Here is a 5,246-nt window from a genome sequence, read left to right as displayed (position 1 = left end):
CTTCTATCCTTACCCTTCCAAGAGAAGACCTCACAGATGTGCCTTTACAGAACCCTGACCTCATTTATTTTGTAGATGGCTCATGTTTGCAAAAATCTAAGGGAACTCTGGTTGCTGGTTATGCTGTATGCTCTTTGAAACTGCCCTCCTTCCCTCTATTTTCAGCCCAGGTTGCCAAATTCATTGTCTTGACCTGTGGCGGTTCAATGACAAGACGGGACACAGCTTTTAGCAAGCAAGCGGCTGGTCTGCTAACGGGCTTCTGCCTGTCAGCTTTCCACCCTCTCCTTTATTCCTTTCTCTCCCCCTGCACATTACATTCTCCAACAGATAAAAGGAATACACTGGCTTTGTTTAACATTCTTATTTACCAATTTCTATCTACCGCATTCCTTGCTCTCGGGCCTTGAGCCCAGTCCTGGGAGGCTTCCCACGGTTCATGTCATCTGGGCGAGATTCCAAGGTGGCTGCCCTTGAGAGGAGCTGTGTGTGCACAGCTCCTGCACAACACTCCAGGTGTGCCCTGAATGTTGTCAAGTGCATGAACCTTGTATGAATCCTACATCCCCTCCTTTTTTGTTTATTTGTGCTCAGCCATCTCATGGTAACCATCAAGTTGCTTTTGCAAGCCAATTAACTCCCGGACAGACAAGGTCATAACTTGTGGAGCCTGCCAGGGCGGGTCTCGACAAAGCCTTAACAAAAAGGAAATACATTGCACACAGCAACAGCAAAAAATAAGCTTAAAAAGGTAAAGTGTGATTGGCCGGGCCCCAATTAGCCATGCTAGAGTACTGGGAAGAGGTTCGAGTAAGCGGCGAGCATCATCTCATTCCCAATTTCTTCAGGGTGATGACATACTGGAATAAGGCACATACCTAACAATTCTTCAGCTGCTACAAAATCAAATAAACAAAGGTGGGTAACATTTGCTATTGAAGCCAATCTTTCCCATAGGTTAATGTCATTCGGGCTCGTAGCGGAGGAGGAGCTCCCGAGCCAACCCCTACAGGAAATAGCAGGCACAAAAGGCATACAATCAATACAGAATTAGCAGTAATTTGGGCGAGAATTGCCACAAACAAAGTCTCAGGTGTCTCTGGCTGTTGGTTTGCTGCCAGTCTTCGTTGAGCCGCGGCAACCAATGCTTTTACTGCTCCCCATGTCACGGGCTGGCTTGGGATGCTACGTCTCCTCCGTTTCCGTCCCGCCGTTGTCGACCCGGGAGGCACTGCGTTCTCCTCCAAGGTCAGTGGAAACTCCGGTATGGGGTTCGACAGCCCCTGGTGCCACACCATGCTGTTTCAGTGCCGGTCGCACGCACCGGCTGGAACCCACAACGGTCCTGCAGGGAGAAACACAGCAGCATATCCCCGACCCCAAGTGATTAAAGGTACTGGGCCTAACCATTGCGGATCAGGCAGCTGATGGTAATAGACACGCGGTCTTTCCAGTACCTCAGATTTGTGAAAATGCCGATCCGCGGGGGTCTGCTGATCTGCGTTCAGCGTTAAATTATTTAAAGTAAACAAAAGGATATGCATTTGTTGCTGAATGTCTCCTAAGGTTCGGAGACGCAGCTCCCCTTGTTTTAATTGTTTGTCAAGCAGGGTTTTTAGCGTGCGATTTGCACGTTCAACAATAGCTTGGCCTGTGGAATTATAAGGGATCCCGTGTTTAAGACGGACGTCCCATTGGGCACAAAGGTGGAGAGGGCTGTGGAGCAATAGGCTGGGGCATTATCCGTTTTTATCTGGCTCGGGTGACCCATGACAGCAAAACAGGCTAGCAAATGGTGAATAACTTTGGGAGTGGCTTCCCCATGCTGTGGGGTCACCCAGAGGAACCCCAAATAAGTATCAACAGAAACATGTAAAAACAAATAGGGGCGGAATTGTGGCATGTGAGTGACATCCATTTGCCACAGTTGATTTGCTGCGGTACCTCTGGGGTTAATGGCATAAGAAAAGGTAGGGGCTGCAGCGGCACAGTGGGGGCAGGAACAAACAATGGAACGTGCACGATCAGCAGGAATATGAAACTGTCGGGCCAAGACAGAGGCAGACTGATGAAAAAAGGAATGGCTTTCAATGGGGTCAGAAAAGAGGGAATTTACTTGACCATGAACGCGCGATCGGCGCGCGCATTGCCCTCAGTGAGTGTCCCAGGCAGAGGGGTATGACTGCAAATATGAGCAACAAAATAAGGGAAATTATGAGTGGTGAGGAGATACTGTAAGAACAAAAACAGGCGAAGAAGGTCCGCATTGACCTGAGGGGTAATGAGGGCAAGGGGTAAATGATCAATTACCTGATAAACATAATGCGTGTCCAAGATCAAATTAAAGGGACAATCAGCAAAAAGTTGAAAGGCCAAAATAACAGCAGCTAGTTCCAAGGACTAGTGAAGCTCTCCAAGCGCTGTGCATACAAATATTGTTGTACAGGTGAATGAAGCACTTTCAGCTTTTCTAGGGGGAGGGGCCACTGGTCAATCCATACGGGCTCTAAGGATTGCCATACCAATGGTAATGCGGATGGCAAGGTGGGTGAGGGAGGATTTTGGGCCATTATATATTAATATCGAGGGTGGCGTCCAGCTTTGTAAGTAAATCACGGCCCCAAATATTGAGGTGGACAGGGAGCACAAAAGGGCGGATTGTAGCAAGGGCACAGCCTCCTGGTTTAGAGACCGTGACCCAAGACAAACTTTGGCACCCGGGTTTGCTACCCCCAATCCCCCACAACTCTTTAGAAGGAACTGTTGGCCAACCGACCGGCCACTCCGGATCACGAATCACCGTAACGTCAGCTCCAGTGTCCACCAACCCTGTAAAAGGAACATTATTTAAAAGAAGTGTTAACTGAGGTTTCAAGGGGCGGACTGACATTGTCAGAGCAACAAGTGGAGAGGACGTGTTGAGACGCTGTCTCACTTGCCATTGATCCAAAGCCACCTCCGCCCTGGGTTCGATCCTCTGCGGCTGGCACCTGATAGGGGACTAAAATCAATGGCGCAATTGACCGTCCATGCGGGAGCGACTGCAGAAGATGGGTCCACACCTGAACCTTAATAACCCCGGTGTAATCGGCGTCAATGACCCCTGGGATGACAAAAAAAACCTGTTTCCCAGCATGTGAGCGAGGGAGAACCAGACCCACAAATCCATCAGGGAGAGGTCCCGTCACCTGTGTAGGTATGGCGCAGACCTCCCCCAGCAACTGAAAATCAGCGTCCTCCTGCATAATCAAATCAAGCCCTGCACTTCCGGCAGTCGCTGCCCTCATGGAATCTATGGATTGTAAGGCAGAGGAACAATTGTTTGAGTGGGAAACACCCCCGTTTGGCCCTGGGTTCAGGGGGGACCCGTCGTGCGGTTTCCCAACCCTCTACGACACTGATTAGCCCAGTGATAGCCCTTCGGACACTTGGGGCACTTCTTTGAGGGGCGGGCGGGTGCCGTCAATGAGCGGCACTCCCGCTGAAAGTGACCCTCCTTACCACAGCGGTAACAACGCTTCCCCTCCTTCCCGCTTTTCTGCAGGGCGGCGGCCAGAACTCCAGCTTTATGGGCTTGGGTTCCGATGTTTTGGCACGCCCGCAGCATGTCCGACAGCTCTAGAATTCCAGAGGCTTGTGCTGCCTGGAGAGCACGGTGGCAATCCTCGTTCGCATTTTCAACCGCCATTTTTAACAGGATCTCCTGAGCTGCCGCAGGGTTATCCACCTGTAGGAGGATAGCCTCCTGCAATCTGTTGGTAAAATCCATAAAGGACTCTGATGCACCCTGACGGATACTGGCAAAGCTTTTAGTAGGCCTGCCTGAATCCGGGACCTTCCGGAAGGCATGCTGGGCGCAGGTGGAAATAATGGGGAAGGCGGCCTGAGGGAGTTGAGACTGCAGCTGAACGGTAGCAAACTGGCCCTCCCCTGCCAAGTGCTCATAAATGACACCTTGCTCTCTATATACCTGGGCCTGGCGTTCCACCATCTGCCGATACTCACTAAGCCAAATAACGTACTGACTGGGCGTCAGCATCATGCCCAACAGCGCCTTCCAGTCTTCAGGGACCAGGGAGTACCCAGTACCTAGCCCTTCAATGAGACCACGCACATACGTGCTAGTCAGGCCGAACTCGCGAATCGCTTTCTTTACCTCTCGGATCACCGAGTAAGGCAAACTGACCCAGTTTGCAACCTGGTTGCCCTGGCCGCCATCCTGCCAGGTCACCGGACAAACTGAGACCAGATCAGCCAGCTCCTCTGCTGTAAGATCTGAGCGAGTCCTCGCTGCGTGAACCATTTGTTGCACCAGCGAAAGCCCCTGAGCAGACGCAGACGACCCCCCGGGGGGCCCCGGAGCATGGGGCCCCACGGGCGGAGGGTAATCACACACCGGCTCCGGTGGGGAAGGCCAGGGAGGCGGTGGTAATAGAGGCACTGGGGGCGAAGCAGGGGGAGGGATGGTTGCAGGAGCGGATGGGGGTGGCGGGATCGGCAGCCCCTCTGTTGGCGCGGGAGAGGGCCTTTCCGAGGCGACACTGTGTCGCATCGCTAGGAGGGGGGATGGCTGCAGGAGCGGACGGGCGTGTCGAGATCACCAGCCTCGCGAGGGAGGGCCTGTCCGAGGTGACACGCTGTATCGCGTTGCGGCAGAGGTGCCAGGCATGTAAAGCCTGCACGGGCGCCCGAGGCTCTTTGTGCAATGTCTGGCCCAATCGCTCCCAGTCCGCTAGCTTAAGGGTTCCGGCTTCAGGGTACCACGGGCACTGGGCACTCACCTCCTGTAGCAGGAGAGTGAGTTCTCGAGTGGGGCAGTCATGCTGAGCCTTACGCAGCAAATACTGTAGCTCATTGCGGTGTTGCACTTGCAAAGCAGAGAGGGAGCTTCCCATACTTACCACAACGAAAAATACTCACCAGGATCCGCGAAGCGGATGAGTGATGCGTCTGAAACCCTTGCCGGGCGAGGTGAGTGCTGAGGGCCCCACGTTTGGGCGCCAGTTGTGGCGGTTCAATAACAAGACGGAACACAGCTTTTAGCAAGCAAGCAGCTGGTCTGCTAACGGGCTTCTGCCTGTCAGCTTTCCACCCTCTCCTTTATTCCTTTCTCTCCCCCCGTGCATTACATTCTCCAACAGATAAAAGGAATACACTGGCTTTGTTTAACATTCTTATTTACCAATTTCTATCTACCGCATTCCTTGCTCTCGGGCCTTGAGCCCAGTCCTGGGAGGCTTCCCACG

General features: G+C 52.6%; 1 long non-coding RNA gene across 1 annotated transcript; it reads right to left on the bottom strand.

Moving 5' to 3' along the window:
• Positions 1 to 289: 289 nt before the first annotated feature.
• Positions 290 to 4,986, bottom strand: LOC142000855 (uncharacterized). Its single transcript, XR_012642336.1, has 3 exons — positions 4,921 to 4,986; positions 2,777 to 2,829; positions 290 to 1,345 (listed from the first exon to the last, which is right to left on the bottom strand). It is a non-coding gene; the product is annotated as an uncharacterized LOC142000855 (long non-coding RNA).
• Positions 4,987 to 5,246: the final 260 nt, after the last annotated feature.

This window comes from Natator depressus, chromosome 18 (assembly GCF_965152275.1).
Source record: "Natator depressus isolate rNatDep1 chromosome 18, rNatDep2.hap1, whole genome shotgun sequence".
Taxonomy (NCBI): domain Eukaryota; kingdom Metazoa; phylum Chordata; order Testudines; family Cheloniidae; genus Natator; species Natator depressus.
The sequence above is the reverse complement of the archived record's forward strand: the minus strand, read 5'-3'. Positions and strand labels throughout refer to the sequence as shown.